Here is an 8204-nt window from a genome sequence, read left to right on the forward strand (position 1 = left end):
GGTTTAAGCACTTACCTAACGGTGACTGTGAGAGCATTCTGCAAGCACGAATACCATCTAACAGGACCACAAGGTATGGCCTCTTGACTGAAGCAAAACCTGTTAATGTCGTGGAAACTTGTTTTCCAAATCAACAGACATCATGAATGAGGGTTTCTTCCTCTTTAGTGTACCATTGTATAGTCATTTCCGTGGAATCAAATCCTATCTTCTGCCAGCTCAGTTTCTAAAAGTCGTTCCATGTGTGTGATGTCCTTAGTTAGGTTTAAGTAGTTCTAAGTTCTAGGGGACTGATGACCTCAGATGTTAGGTCCCATAGTGCTCAGAGCCATTCTTCACTGAGCAACTGTTGTTAGTATTTTGCAACTGTGAGTTACTAAACTAATGAGTCGGTAATAGGGCTATTTCTGTGAGCGTCTACCTTGTTTGGGATTGGGTCATTAACCCTCACAGTACCAAGGGCAGGAGGGTATTTTATGCCCACCTTTTGAAAATATTGCTGTCTAGTCATGCACTTAATACATTTTGAAATTTTGAAACTTAATTATTTATTGTTTTTAGTGATTCCTTACATGAGTTTCCGTAATTATTTTGTATTTTACAGTTACAAGTAACCCAAAAAATTGAGCCTTAGTAATAAATGTGTCTTTCTGCAACAAAGCCAACGGCCTAGCTGCAGTGGTAACACCGGTTCCCGTCAGATCACCGAAGTTAAGCGCTGTCAGGCTGGGCTTGCACTTGGATGGGTGACCATCCGGTCTGCCGAGCGCCGTTGATAAGCGGTGTGCACTCAGCCCTTGTGAGGCAAGCTGAGGAGCTACTTCATTGCGAAGTAGCGACTCCGGTCTCGGAAACTGACATACAGCTAGGATAGCGGTGTGCTGACCACATGCACCCAGTGACGCCTGTGGGCCGAGGATGACACGATGGCCGGTCGGTACCATTAGGCCTGCCAAGACCTGCTCGGACGGAGTTTAGTTTGGTTTTATTTGCAACAAATGTCGTATTAATATTTTCAGGGCCCTTCTTACACACATATGTTTCTTTAAAAAGTTTGTTGTGAATAAATCTTTACGATAATTAACGAAATCTCTATTTTTTTTATTAATTTTTTTGGTCATAAAAGACCCCTCCTCTGTGGTTACGTATTGTGGACAATGTGTTCGTACTGCTCAGATTGTGCCGGCCGGTGTGGCCGAGCGGTTCAAGGCGCTACAGTCTGGAACCACGCGACCGCTACGGTCTCAGGTTCGAATCCTGCCTCGGGCATGAATGTGTGTGATGTCCTTAGGTTAGTTAGGTTTAAGTAGTTCTAAGTCCTAGGGGACTGATGACCTTAGAAGTTAAGTCCCACAGTGCTCAGAGCCGTTTGAACCATTTTGCTCAGATTGTGCTAAAAGATATCATCAGGTTCTGGACGTTTCTAATACTTCAGGACGTATTTAAAAAGGATATAGTATGTGAAGGTTGACAACAATTAACGAAATTTATTTTTTGTTTTTTGTAATGGGCATAAAACACATCCCTTCATGGTATGTTGGTATTGCTAGGGTTAAGGTCTCAGGATATTTCAACTGTATCGTACATTCTGAATTCCAGAAGGAACATTTTTGTCGTGACTGCTTATCACCAGAAATAAATATTTCTTGCTGAATGTAGTCCACTCTAGATGTATTGTTTCAATTTACAGATGTCGGAATAGCGAATTCCCTCACTGTAATCAGTCAAATTCTGCTTGCGGTGTCGCTTCACACATGTTGTCCTCTCCCTATTGCGCTAAAATTACCTCATAGCTATAAATTTTATATTTCTGATGCCCTTTAACACAGCGGATACGTCGTTTACAGGGTCTTTGCTGGACATAACACTGGCACAGAAATTTTGTCGTTAACTGTGTAAAGATAAACGATGCAATACTTGGCCATAAGCGATGTGAAACGTTGAGCAGGCTATAACGAAGCATAGCAGATGGTCATGACAGAATGACTGCCTGTTAACACAAAGCAATTTCGGAGGAGGGAGACAGCGGTAAAATTGAGGCCTTTAAGCGATCGCCAAATGGCGACCGTGACAGGACCCTAAAAAATTTACGCAACCGCGAACGCCGCCTAACGGACCGGCGAGGAGCGGCCGCGTGAATGAACCGCAGCGCGGCTGTTTACACACAGAGTGGCGCTGATGACGCAGCAGTCGGCATTCCAGCGGTAATGCTCGCTGCTCGCTGCTCGCTTCCCCCTGCCGTGACCCGTACGCCACTTCCCGCGTCCCCGCGGTGAGTTTGCACTATCCGAAGCGCGGGGCTGGCGCGCCGAATTAAGTAGCTGGCGGGTGATTAGCCCGCGAGAACAAAGGCTGTTGCGACATAACGCGCGAGCGAGAGGCCATCGGAATGGCTTCCTCGAAGGAGAAGGCGGCCAATTTGTGCGTGTGGGAGCGGCGCTGGACACACGTGAAAATACCGCTGCCCTTTCCGGCCGTCGCTTCTACACAGGAGGTAAATAACCACACAAAAGCGGACGACGCCGTGGCCACAGCCGACTACTCTGCTGTCTCTACACTCAGGTGACAAAAGTCGTGGGTAGAATCGGGTACACAAGGCACTAAAGGGCAGTGTATTGGGGGATTTGTCAATTATTTGAGATGATTGGAGTGTAAAGGTTCCCGACGTGATTATGGCCGCTCGACGGCTTTCAACGCGGAATGGAAAATGGTTCCAAAGGTTCTAAGCACTATGGGACTTAACATCTGAGGTCATCAGTCCCCTAAGGACATCACACATATCCATGCCCGAGGCAGGATTCGAACCTGCGACCGTAGCAGCAGCGCGGTTCCGGACAGAGGCGCCTACAGCCGCTCGGTCACAGCGGCCGTCGAACGCGGAATGGAAGCTGGAGCTAGACGCATAGCACATTCCATTTCGGAAATCGTTAGGGAACTGAATATTCTGAAATCCACAGAGTCAAGAGTGTGCCGAGAACAGCAGATTTCAGGCAGTGGGCGATGGCCTTCACTTAACGACCGAGAGCAGCGGCGTTCGCTTAGAGTTATCAGTGCTACCAGGCAATCAGTACTGCGCTACAGTCTGGAAACACGCGACCGCTACGGTCGCAGGTTCGAATCCTGCCTCGGGCATGGATGTGTGTGATGTCCTTAGATTAGTTAGGTTTAAGTAGTTCTAAGTTCACCGAAATCAATGGGAAACGTATGCGAAACCTATCCTTTAGTACAAAGCGGTTAAATCAGGTGTTGATGTGCTATAGCAACAGAACCGCGAGTGGCTTAGCTATCAGCGACTGTAAGCTCCTGCCCTGGGCTGCTGACCATATTGGTTGGACTCTAAACGACTGGAAAATCGTGGCCTGGTCAGATGAGCCCCAATTTCAGTTGGTAAGAGCTGATGGTAGGGTTCTAGTGTGGCGGAAACAGCACGAAGCCATAGAGCCAAGCTGTCAACAACGCACTGTGCAAACTGGTGGTGCCGGCCGCTGTGGCCGAGCGGTTCTAGGCGCTTCATTCCGGAACCGCGCTGCTGCCTCGGGCATGGATGTATGTGATGTCCTTAGATTAGTTAGGTTTATGTAGTTCTAAGTCTAGGGGACTGATTACCTCAGATGTTAAGTCCCATAGTGCTCAGAGCCATTTGAACCATTATGAAACTAGTGGTGGCTCCGTAATGGTGTGCGCTGTGTTTGGATTTAATGGACTGGGTCGTCCAACTGAACCGATCATTGACTGTAAACGGTTAAGTTCGGCTACTTGGAGACCATTTGCAGTCATTCATGGACTTCATGTTACCAAACAACGATGGAAGTGTCAGTGGGCCACAAGTATTCGTGATTGGTTTGAAGAACGTTCTGGACATTTCGAGCGAATAATTTGGCCATCCAGATTGCCTGACATGTATCCCATCTAACATTTATGGGACATAATTGAGATGTCAGTTCATGCACAAAATCCTGCATCGACTTCACTTTGCTAGTACGGTCGACTGCAGAGGCAACATGGCTCGATATTTCTGCAGCAGACTTCCGACGACTTGCTGAGTCCATGCCACGTGGAGCTGGTGCACGACGCCGGGCAAAGGGAGGTCCGACACGATATTAGGAGGTATTCCTTGACTTTCGTCACCTCAGTTTATAATGTGAAGTGCGTGGCAGAGGGTAATTCCCTTCATGCTATTCAAAACTGAGTCAGCAGCGGAAATGTTGCGTATGTAACTGGACAACTCTGATGATTCCTTTGTACACCCAATACCCATGGACGATTGTTACGTTTACCACTAGCAGCGAGAAACAAATGAGAAACGCAAGAAGTGGAGACATCTGGATTCATCCCCATCTAAAAAAGCGAAGCCCGAGTCATCTAGAGAGAAGATAAGTATGCGTGTTTGTTGGGATTACGATGCTCAGTATTAACAGACTTTTCTCGTAACAGGCAGATCGTCAGAAGACCATACTAACGAAATGCCCTGAGAAGGGTACAGGAGGCTGTTATAACGTAGCATCATGGAAAGCTTTGGCTCCCAGTCTCACTGCAAAGTGAGTATGCAGACGGGGTCTGACACAAGCATCAGTTCCATAGTAGCAGGTTAAATTTTTCGACGAGATAATTACATGTTTGTATAGAACCCTCGTCAGTTTCAAAGGTCTTACGTTCAAACCCTCACTATGTAAATAATTGCGCAACAGTCATTGACCTGACGTGGGACAATAGGAGAAGGAATGTTACGTTTCACGAGGGACGTCGTAATTTCTGCAGTTCGTTAGTGAAACCTGTCCTGGGCGTTGCATCTGTCGCAGTGGAGTCGTCTGTAACACGTCTCTCATGAATTATTGCTTGTTTCTTGTTCGTATATCTACCAGCACTGTTTGGTACCTCTCTTTTCTAATGCCTGTGTGCACCTTCATTAGAGAAGAATGCAGATAGAGGCTGTGATTAACAAAACTCCACCTTCCCACGTCACCCGAGTTGAAGTTGGAAGCAGTATTCGCTAACACGAGCCGTAAAACGCACAATTAACAGTATAAACTTAGAGCCAGTTTCCTATTACCCGCACCGTTAACACTCTTCGTAATTCTCGGAAACTACTGACAATGAAGTACTGCGTAATTTGACGTATTCCGCTACCGCTTTTGGAGTACGTCCGTTACTCCTGAAGTGTCCTGTGTACACCTGAGGAGAGCGCTATATGGCAACTGTTACGATCCGCGCTGTAAAAGGAAGAACGAAGCGTTCCTCCGCGCAAAAGACTAAGTTGCAGGCTCACGCGGAAGTACTTTTGAACGTGGTGGGGAGTACATGGGACAGATGTGTGGAATGTGTAAGGCAACCACACAGACAAAAACTAAACTCCACCCGAACAGGCCATGAAGGCCCAACGGCATCGACCGGCCGCCGTGTCTTCCTCAGCCCATAGGCGTCACTGGATGCGGAGATGGAGGGGCATGTGGTCAGCACACCGCTCTCTCGGCCGTATGCCAGTTCACGAGAGCGGAGCCGCTACTTCTCAGTCTAGTAGCTCCTCAGCTTGTCTCACAAGGGCTGAGTGCACCCCACTTGCCAACAGCGCTCGGCAGACCGAATGGCCACCCATCCAAGTGCTAGTCCAACCGGACAGCGCTTAACTTCGTTGATCTGACGGGAACTGGTGTTACCACTGCGACAAGGCACCACACGGACAAGTAGATTTAAGAAATCGGATTTGAAGGAGTATTACACAGTGGCGGTTGCTAACAACTTCCTCACATATGACAAGTAGTTCCTGAATTTTCTGTTGTGCTCTAAACTATCTGTATGTAATCGGGCTAATTAACTTTATGGTGGACCTTACAGATTTCGAACTTGGCCACATTGTTGGTGAAGCTACATAACAACACTCACAAACATACATCTACATCTAAGCGTTGGAAATCACTGTGAAGCTCAAGGTTCAAATGGTTCAAATGGCTCTGAGCTCTATGGGACTTAACATCTGAGGTCATGAGTCCCCTAGAACTTAGAACTACTTAAACCTAACTAACCGAAGGACATCATACACATCCATGCCCGAGGCAGGATTCGAATCTGTGACCGTAGCGATCACGCGGTTCCAGACTGAAGCGCCTTTAACCGCGTGGCCACACTGGCCGGCTGTGAAGCTCAAGGCAGAGTTACATTTTATTGTACCGAATGTTATAATTTGTACCCGTTTCATTCAGGAGTATATGTATTATTGTATGTAACTAAGTTATACAAAACTGCAACCAGTAGCTTTTTTGAATAATTATGTTTTATTCCATGAACCGGTTTTCGAACCTTTTCAGGTTCATCTTCGGATGGTTTCAGGAAGTTACATCATTATTGGTAGCATAATGCTGGGAACTGGCTTGCGGCAATATAGGCGGCTTTTTTCGGTTAGTGTCCATCTGGCTGCCTCCATTTTGATCTCCAGTTGTTATATAACTACACACACTTCCACACAAACTATATTAATTTACCCTCAGACAGCGATACTTTTCCAGCATCCAGCTGAGTCGTAAAGCGCATGCTGGACGCTGGAAAAGTGTCGCTGTCAGGGTGTAAATTAATTACACTACTGGCCATTAAAATTGCTACACCACGAAGATGGCGTGCTACAGACGCGAAAACTAACCGACAGGAAGAAGATGCTGTGATATGCAAATGATTAGCTTTTCAGAGCATTCACACAAAGTTGGCGCCGGTGGCGACACCTACAACGTGCTGACATGAGAAAAATTTCCGATCGATTTCTCATACACAAACAGCAGTTGACCGGCGTTGCCTGGTGAAACGTTGTTTTGATGCCTCGTGTAACGGGCACAAATGCGTACCATCACTTTTCCGACTTTGATAAGGGTCCGATTGTAGCATATCGCGATTGCGGTTTATCGTATCGCGACATAGCTGCTCGCGTTGACTGTTAGCAATATATGGAATCTGTGGGTTCAGTAGCGTAATACGGAACGCCGTGCTGGATCCCAACGGCCTCGTATCACTAGTAGTCGAGATGACAGGCATCTTATCCATATGGCTGCATCGGATCGTGCAGCCACGTCTCGATCTCTGAGTCAACAGATGGGGACGTTTACAAGACAACAACCATCTGCACGAACAGTTCGACGACGTTTGCAGCAGCGTGGACTATCAGCTCGGAGACCATGGCTGCGGTTACCCTTGACACTGCATCACAGACAGGACCGCCTGTGACGGTGTACTCAACGACGAACCTGGGTGCACGAATGCCATAACGTCATTTTTTCGGATGAATACAGGTTCTGTTTACAGCATCATGATGATCGCATCCGTGTTTGGCGACATCGCGGTGAACGCACATTCGTCATCGCCACACTGGCGTATAACCCGGCGTGACGGTATGGGGTGCCATTGGTTACACGTCTCGGTCACCTCTTGTTCGTATTGACGGCACTTTGAACAGTGGACGTTACATTTCACATGTGTTACGACCCGTGGCTCTACCCTTTACTCGATCCCTGCGAAACCCTACATTTCAGCAAGATAATGCACGCCCGCACGTTGCAAGTCCTGTACGGATCTTTCTGGACACATATGTTCGTCTGCTGGCCTGGCCAGCACATTCTCCAGATTTCTCAACAGTTGAAAACGTCTGTTGAATGGAGGCTGAGCAACTGGCTCGTCACAATACGCCAGCCACTACTCTTGATGAACTGTGGTATTGTGTTGAAGCTGCATGGACAGCTGTACATGTACACGCCATCCAAGCTCTGTTTGACTCAATGCCCAGGCGTATCAAGGCCGTTATTACGGCCAGAGGTGGTTGTTCTGGGTACTGATTTCTCATGATCTATGTACCGAAATTGCGTGAAAATGTAATCACATGTCAGTTCTAGTGTAATATATTTGTCCAATGAATACCGGTTTCTCACTTGCATTTCTTCTTGGTGTAGCAATTTTAATGGCCAGTAGTGTAGTTTGTGTGGAAGTGTGTGTAGTGATATAACAACTGGACATCAAAACGGAGGCACACAGATGGACACTAACCGAAAAAAGCCGCCTATACTGTCGCAAGTCAGTGCCCAGTATTATGATAGCATTAATGATGAAACAACCGGTTCAAGGAAGAAAACATAATTATTCAAAACAGTGACCGGTTGTAGTTTTATACAAATTATTTACATTCAATATACAGTCACCGTTCTAAAACATCCATAATGGATAAGCATAAT

The 8204-nt window shown here is 46.8% G+C and overlaps 1 pseudogene; it reads left to right on the plus strand.

The window, feature by feature from the left end:
- Positions 1–660: 660 nt before the first annotated feature.
- Positions 661–778, plus strand: LOC124551553 (annotated as a pseudogene).
- Positions 779–8204: the final 7426 nt, after the last annotated feature.

This window comes from Schistocerca americana, chromosome 9 (genome assembly GCF_021461395.2).
Source record: "Schistocerca americana isolate TAMUIC-IGC-003095 chromosome 9, iqSchAmer2.1, whole genome shotgun sequence".
In the NCBI taxonomy this organism is placed as follows: Eukaryota; Metazoa; Arthropoda; class Insecta; order Orthoptera; family Acrididae; genus Schistocerca; species Schistocerca americana.